The sequence below is a fragment of the Lactuca serriola genome, chromosome 5 (genome assembly GCF_051521515.1).
Source record: "Lactuca serriola cultivar US96UC23 chromosome 5, Lser_US96UC23_V15, whole genome shotgun sequence".
Lineage (NCBI taxonomy): Eukaryota > Viridiplantae > Streptophyta > Magnoliopsida > Asterales > Asteraceae > Lactuca > Lactuca serriola.
This window is the reverse complement of record NC_136412.1, coordinates 259,273,225-259,282,492: the sequence shown is the minus strand read 5'-3', so window position 1 is coordinate 259,282,492 and position 9,268 is coordinate 259,273,225.

Sequence of the window (9,268 nt, the reverse complement as noted above, 5' to 3'; positions counted from 1 at the left end):
TAGCATACAACATGACATATGAATTATAAAACTAGTTAGATTGTTAACCTCTTGTTGTAGCTTGTTATCTTTGGCCTTTAAGAACTTAGCACCTCAAATGTGATGCCTCTAATAAGTCACAAACACCACCAACAATTGGATGACTTGAGAGAGAGGTTTCAATGCACTAAAATCGGCTCTATGAACTCGAAGAACACAAGGGATAACCAATTTTAGGCCATGGGGTCATATATAGTGTAAGAATCCAAGAGTCATGGGTAAACCCTAATCCATACACTTTGGGTTATGATCCATATTTTATGTGGGCTGACTCTTCATGGAACTTACATAAACTTAGCCCATCATGGATCAATAGCCCAAACCATATATATATATATATATATATATATATATATATATATATATATCATTGATTTACATAATCAGTAAATGTTAATTTAATTAGTCTCTTTTCATCACTAAATTAATTCTTGATCAATACTAATCAAATAACATGATTTCCTATTAACATATTATACTTGTAATATATTAATAAATCATAAACAACCTCTTTCTCAAATGTCCATCCTATCAGATTGTTCAAGTGAAGGCAACCCAAAAGAACCATGCTACTCTGGGGTCAAGTACATACCAATTATAGTTATGGGCTTAGACACCTAATCTAACAACATGTTCTTGTTGCGATTTGACTTGATCAAACATTCTTTCCGGTCTTCTGAAATGACATAGTTGTGTTTCATGTAGAATTCAACTCGACGATTTGCATCGGTGAGTTAAGCCCCACTTATTAAATTATGTTTCAAGTCAACTACATATGCCATGTTTGAAATGGAGAAGTTTCCATTTGTAAGGATGACATAACCTCTGATCTGAGAGTTAGAGTTGTTTCCATATGTCACGTAGCCAACATTTGGTGAAAGTTTGAGATCTCACAGAAAGTCCTTATGCCCCGTCACGTGCATGGAGCAAGCACAATCAATATACCACATTGTTTCTTGCTCTGAAGCACAAAGTGCCTACAAAATTAGTGAGTTGTGGAGTTTTTAGGCTCTGAGTTAGGTTTTGGGACAAAGGCATGAGTCTTCGGCTTCGATTGCGACTTTTGAGCAACAGATGTTTTAGAAGGTTTGTTCCGAGATTCTTTAGGAAACATACATAAGGCCATGATTCTTTCATCTATCTAATAATAATACTCAATGACATGAGGGTTGAGAACAACCTTTCTCAGATAGGCAGCTTCCGAAGCAATGGGAATCACTGTGTCTTTCGTAATTGCAGTTTCATTATTGAGATTTTTCACTTTCCATACAAAATTTTGTTTTGAAGATTTTTGTGATGTTGTGTTCTTAAAAAACTTGTTCTTTGGTTGATAATACATTTGTTTTTAAAAGTTGTTGCGGTTTGAAAACTGTACCATCAGATTTGGATATAAAAACAGATGAAACAGTCCGAGGAGAGTTTGTTCTGGCAGATTGAGTATCGACAATGGGCCTTGTCGAGTTAGGATTGACTACGTGCTTATGTTCTTCCTGATTAGGACTGGAAGGCCTTGTGATAATCTTAGTGGGTACAAATATGCTTTGACTCCTAGTTGGTAGAATGGCAGTCCGAGATACACTCTTTTTGGAGTTCTCAAGGAATCTTGAATTCTGTCTTGACTTAATTTCCTTTTTGAGAGCATGTTTGGCTTCTACCTTAGGATCAACATCTTTCTTATTTAACATAGGTTTCTTTTTGGAGTTAAAGGAAGACTTGGAAGTTTGACCAACAGAAGGGTTGTCAAACACAGGTTTGATTGGCACAAGTTTGGTTTTGGATACCACTTGTGAATCAGATTCACATGAATGAGATGAATTATCAACATCACTATCTAATGATGCCCAAACAAACTCAGAGGTATCAAGTTCAGTTGTCTCCGGAATGATTTCCTCAACAACACAGTTGTTAGGAGGGCAGTGGTTTAGAATCTAAACAACAGTGTTTGGAATACTAGAGTGGGGTTTCGAGGTCCGATTTAGGTCCAGGTTTGTCAGAGTGGAATCGAGACACTTGACAACTATAGGCTGAAACTCAGGAATTAGTGATGCAAAATGGTCAAAAATCTCAGGAAGCGGTGAAAAAGGCGATGCAGGGGTGTCCGAATGTTTGATGTTCGGAATGTCTCCAATAAAAGTTAGGTTTTGCAACTCCTTCAAGGGACGAGTAACAGGTTTTGTAAACTCGCTTCCAAGACTAGGAGGTTTTGACCAAGGATGACAAAAATTGTGGGTAATCCTTTTATTCGCTTCAAGAATGTCAATAGAATTATGTACAACATTTATTTTAGCATTGAGATGTTTGTTGTCAGAAATTAAACATTTCTTTCAGAATAAGTGATTTCACATTTGTATTTAAGAATAATACATTCATCTTGTGACATTACAAGCTCTCGTTCTAAAGACTCTATTTTCAACTTCTTATCCTCAAAAAGTAATCTAAGCGACTCAGTTCACTCTCCTTCTTCTCACCGGATTTTATGGCTGACTCATAGGCTTTATAAATGATGTTCATATTTGATTGGATTTGGATTAGATATGGTTCACAGAGAGATAAGTCAAAATTATTCTCCGTAATCATATATTTTACCTGTTAAACGATGCTTCTGCCAGGTGGATCGTTAGTAGCCATGTAGTAGTGGTTTGGTTCATCATCTTCATCATCTCTCTCTGACCTAGATGACCAGTAGCCTTCATCACATTCAATTTCTTGTCGAGCCATAAGACACATGTTTCGGCCAGTGGTTACGTCATCATCATCTCCAGAAGACCAATACCCTTCCACTTCCGTTGATACAGTGGTAACAAAAGCCTTTTCACTCTCTGCCATTTCTTGAGCTCGACGTGCATAGTAAGCAGATTCCTTTATCTTGGGTTTCTATGGGACTTCGGCTAAGCAATCCTTAGCAAAGTGGTTTGCATGACCACATTTGTGACATAAAATTTTGGGTTTGTCGGACTTCGGAGTTTGTGAATATTCCAAGGTGTGATTCGGTGTAGGAAGGTTAGTTTGTAAGTTGGCGGGTTTTCAGAGGGTTTGTTGAAAGGTTGAGGATTTTTTTGGTGAGGAGCATGGAAATGGTTGTGATATGGCTTGTTATAAGGACGATTGTATTTCATGGAGAGAAAGGAAAACTCTTGTTGGAAACGGAGTTTAGAGTCCATATCTTCAGGATTAAGGTCACCAGTTAATTGATAGTTGTTGTTGGTAGAAGCAGGTATGGTTGGAGGTGAGGATTGAACAGAAGGGGTCAGAACCAGCGAGGTTCGGAGTTTGTGCATCATACAAACTAACTAGAGCTAGAGGACCTCCAGTGATTTCTCGTAGGGTTTGTGCAACATTTGATTCATGGCCTTGAAGTTCATCGAAAAGCTGGTAGAATTTCAGCTTTTTCAGAGATCCATTACTCTGAATACATGATTTCACATTTCCCCATCCCTTTCCAAGACTGTTAATGAACTTGAGGTTGTATTCAAGTGGGGTTCGGACTATCCCATAGGTTGTCATGTTGTTGACGACTATTTGGCATTTGTTTGAGGCCGAGGCAACAGATTCACCATGAGCTGTAGTGAAAGTGTTGAACTCGTTGACAACGGAGGTTAGCCGCTTATCCTTCATGTTCTCTAATCCCTCGAACAAGTCTTGAAGAGTGCCCCAAATCTCTTTAGCAGATTTACACAGTTTAATGTGCTCAAAGAGAGAAGGTGGAACACCAAACACCATTTTTGAAAAGGCAACTTGATCTGCATGTAGCTTTTCGAGGTCATCAGCAGTGAGAGGTACTTGACGTTGAGTTGCAGCAGCATCTCTAACAATTGTTCAAACGGGGAAATGAGGACCTACTTTAACGGATCTCCAGATACATTCACCTTTTTCTTTTCCAAGTAAAAATCTTTCCATTCTAACTTTCCAGTGATCATACTCTTCAACAACTAGTAGTGGGGCACGTATAGAGCAACCCATGCTATTTGCTATTTGTATTGAGTACATTTGTTGAGAATTAGAAGCAGCCATTGAAGTTAAGATATCTAGAGTAGAAGTGGTCTATAGAAGAACTTTTATCCTGAACGCAAAAATGATCGAAATACTAAGGTAATCTCGAATCAACTATAATATGTTCTTATGGATTCAAAGGACAATCACTCAAGCTCTGATACCAATTGTGAGAACAAGGATCTGATTGCGCAAGGACTAGGCTTGAAAACTCAAACCTTGAGTTAATGCTTAAGATCAATGTCTACTTCTGACTGAGTGTTCCAGTCAAATCTGGCAAGTCGAGACTGAAGATGAGAATCAAAAAAGTACTTCAAGTATTAAATATGGAGTAATGAGTATAATCAAAGTAAAGACAATAAATGAACACGAAGAATGTTTGAAAGAGTGATTTGAGAGAAAAGTGAAAGTGAAGTAAATATGAATATATCTATCTTTAAACAATATGTCTACTATTCTTATCATTAAACACTCCTTATATAGGAGAAAGAAGTACATCGTACAAACCAAAATACATATATAGGACCGGATAAAAGAGTCACTTCTAACACTCTGATTATCCCATTTGCAGAAAAGACTAAGTCCTATGTACTGTTACATCAAGTAAAAGACAAGAATAATTAGTGCTCAGACGGATGCACTATTTCGGAAGACTTCTTCACTTCAAACCATGATCTCTACTCTGGACACCAACTTCATCTCTAACCACAGACTGATCTCGTACCTCATCTCACTTTGGACCTAAGACTGACTTCGGAACATCCAAAGGTTAGAGATTGCTAGAGGTTCACTTTCAGGTTCCAACAATAAGTCACGATTTTGGTCATAGGAGAAGATCGCTTATTGACCATGATCAGATTCATCTTCCCATGCTCCATCTCTTCACTTTCTTTTAGACCCTGCAATGAAGTTGATATCTCTGGTTATATCTACACCAAAGCATGTGTAATCCGGAGTAAGATACTACATACATCCGTCGATACGCTGCCATTGCCCTCCACTAGAAACTGGAACTCGGAAAAACCTCGTATGCATACTCATTATGGAATGTTTTTCGAAAGTATCGAACACATAAATATATTAAAAACACAAACGTATTGCATATTTAGAAGAAAAACAAAGAAAACCCCTAATTTTATCTCTCCAGGATGACACTCTGGAATGTACGACCGTTCCGGACGTTAGTCCAGCATATACTTTTCCAGTCTGGAAGGTACGGAGAGTCAGACTCCGGACGTCATCCCCACCAACCGGCAACCCCTCCGGAACAATATCATAAATACTCTGGAATACCGTATTTCGGAGCACACATCCGGAACAAAACATCATGCTCCAGAATATATTGTACTTTTAATGTATACATTGTGTTTTATTCTTTATTCTTTTATGATTAAAATATATTGAACTTTTTATTTATAAATTGTGTTTTATTTATTTATTACAAAAATATGTTGGATTTTTTTATCTTTACATTTTGCTCTATTAAGTTTATATTTATAAATATATTCATATATGACTACTAGTGTATTAGGATGTTCATCTCAAAAAAGATATATTTAAAAAACTTATTAAACAAAAGTATAAAACTAATTGTGATTGACTCGTTGATATTCCATTATAACAAAATGTATTCCATTTAAATAACAAAATGTACTCTTATCAGTTAACATCACTTGTGATTGACTCATAATTTACAAATACGCAGAAATTATAACTCTCAAACATCATTAATGAATATAAGAAATCTACCTTTAACTATATACAAAAAGAAAAAAATAATCAATTAATATATGTCATCAAACATGATTTCTTACGGTAGCTAAAATAAAATTTGGTAGCATCACATGTTGACATATGATTATGTCATCGTGAAGCTAGCTACATTCAAGGAAAATGTCACTCTTTAATAGGTAACAATTACATCCCTATTAGCTAATTTATATATACTGAATTGGTAAATTTACTATTTTGCCCTTATGTAATGATTGCACAAACGCTCTCGCGTTCCTTATTTACATTTTCAGTCCACTTCTTAGCTTGTTTCATTTCTTTCATCGCTTCAGCAACCCATTTTTCTTTTCATTTACTTGTTCTGTTAGATCGTCTGCACGTTGATTTAGTGTGTGTCTTCTTTCAAAGTCCCTTTCGTTTGCTTCTTCAGCAAACTTCATAGCTTCGAAAACATCATCAGGCATTTTATCGGGGAGTGGAAAATCTCGGCCTTCTGGAAACGGGTTATTATCTAAACAAACATAAAAATCTTCTTCTTTACAATTCCAAACACCATCGTGAGATGAACTCATTCCAAATTTTATTTTAACGTTGAGGATTCATGCTAGTTGCATTTTAAGACGAAAAGCAAGTGTCCGACATAGCCATTCTGGAAAGTGGCTCCGAAATGGGGTTCCAGAATAAAGGTCTTAAATACTGTTAGGAATCTATGACATTTACTGTTCGGAATGCCTACACATACTATTTGGAATTTATGACTTTTACTGTTCGAAAATGACTACACATATGTCAGAAATCTATGACAATTACGTACAAAAGCAATGTCTTGAACAATGGTCTGAAATAGTTGGTCTAGAACCTGGCTCTGAAATAATTGGTCTAGAACGTGGCTTTGGAACAATGGTCTGAAATACTGTCAGTAATCCATGACAATTACTATTCGGAATAACTATACATATGTTAGGAATCTGTGACTTTTACTATTCGGAATGACTACTCATATGTCAGGAATCTAGGATAATTATTGTTCCGAAATTAGGGTCTGAAATATCAATTTCGGTATGTGTTTACAGAATAGTATTATGAACCATAACCCTAGTAAATGCCATTAAATAAAGGAATTCAAGCATCAAAACTCTTTACCTTGTTAACATTAATACTAATAATTCATTTCTCATAATCCAAAGAAATGGCATACTGCGATTGGGGCTCTGAAGGTATTATAAGGACATCAACGACTAAAAATAACCTTGGAGAAATTTTTTACGTTTGTCTTAAACAGGTATGTGGGTTATCCTTTTATTATTTTTCTTTGAATTAATATTAATTTACACAATATATGTCATGTGTTTGATCTTAAATTTTCAAGGACCACAGTCTGGGTTTATCTGTTGGGTTGACAAAGCAAAAGGCAATAATTCGGTGATAATCAGTAACTTATTTCGATCAAAGAAGAAACTTAAAACCCAAAATATGCACTTGAAGATAGCATTAATTTGTAGTTGGAGTTTTTTTATTGGAACCATTGTGTACAAGTTGTAAGCTTTATGTTCATCAACTAAGTTTCCCTTCTGTAATGCTTATTAATCTTTTTAATATGTAATGTTTGCTTGTTTGTTAGTATTACTATGGTACTTGTAAATTATGATTTGTCTATCTGTGTAAGGTGTAACAAATATTAGAGAAATAATAATATTTTTCATTACATACTGCAAATCAATTACAAACATAATTAATTGCAATTACATTGGCAAAAAAAACTACAATCAAAGGGTCTAGTATTTCCATTCTGATGGAGGGGGAAGAGGGTGCACGGTTTGTGTCTGGTAGGCAGTCTGAAACACATCAGCCCAGTAATATATCTAAAACATATCAAGTAATTCATGGATGTTCGAATGACGTGATGCCGCAATAGCATGACCGCAAGTTATACCCAAACTGCGTCATTTCCCACATGAACATGTATGACGGTTCAGATCAACAACACATGTTTTTTTAAAATCAAAAACTTGATAAATTTCGGACGGAGTGGAGACGGGATCTTTGTTGCTTGCCACCGAACAGACTTTTGCATCCTTTTATGAAGCACCACTTCAGCATATGAGGTGAGTACAGTAGTCAAACTCGCTGAAAAGTTAAATATGATTAAATAAGGTTCTTGTACAAGTATTTAAATAAATTTAATATTTCACCTGGTATTTTACCTGCCATTAACCTGCATTCATCGAAAGACCGTTGAATATAGCCACGAATTGTCTCGGTAAGCATTATTATCAGTACATTGCGTTGATTTACCGATAACACAAAAAAATGGGAAACATCAATGTTGACTACATTCCAACGGATGTTAGGGAAATAGGCTCTTGCCCATTTCGCATGACCGATGTTGGCAAGCATCTCACGAGCATTAGGGGTCAGCCGACGGAAGTTTTCTTCTAAATCAGACACAGTATATGAGCTAGATGTCATCCAGAACAAAGGTTGTAATGTTCTGCCAGAGACGCCTCTTGTGCGCATGTACTTGAACACACTTTTAGAAGTATATTAATGATAAGAATTAGGGAATACATGTTCTATACAAAAACTAACGACATTGTCCATATTTGTTATGAAAGTGAAACGTCCCAAAAATACGGTCCAAAAATTTCATTTTGATTATTTATAAAAACCATAAATACCATTTGTCATCTGATAAAAAGAACATAAGTAATGTATCTCAAATCATCATAATAAAATATTGTATCCAAAATCATGTGTCAAATATCAGAGTCTAAACATCCCAGGCTAAATCAATGGTGTGTGCACTGCAATCATCTCAAGCTCTTCCCCTTGCTACCGAAAGTAGCTGAAGCCAAAACTGAAAACTGTAAGCACGAAGCTTAGTGAGTCTCCCTAAACTACCACATACCATACACATAATCACATAATAACATACATTGGGCCTTGCCCACTACATTGGGCCCCGCCCGGCATCGAGCCGAAGTCCGGAACACATAACAATACATGCAAGAATCACAAAGACATCAAGCACAGAGACCTTCATCGGGCCCCGCCCGGCATCGGACCGAAGTCCTGAACACATAAACATATAAACTACATCGGGCTAACCCCGACATCGGACCTAAGTCCGGCATACACTAACATACATAAACAGGCCGACCTTCATGCCTTAGACTCGTTCCTACTGGAAGAGGACTCACCTCTCAAGTTGGTTGATGATATCTCAAGTGATGAATCTCCGATGGCTGCTCCAACGACTCCCCGGCTATAAATTCACAAGGAACACTTAGTCAAAAACTAAAAATCCTTCTAAGGATAAAATGAGCATTTTACCCCTGGCCAAAGTCAACGCTCTGGTCAAAGTCAAAGTCAAGGTCAACTTCTAGTTGACTCAACTCGTCGAGTTCCTAAGCTATTCAGACTCGTGATAAACCGATTCAACTCGTCGAGTCCCTTCACAGAATCGTCGAGTTCCACCTGGTACAAAATCGGGACAAATCGACTCAAC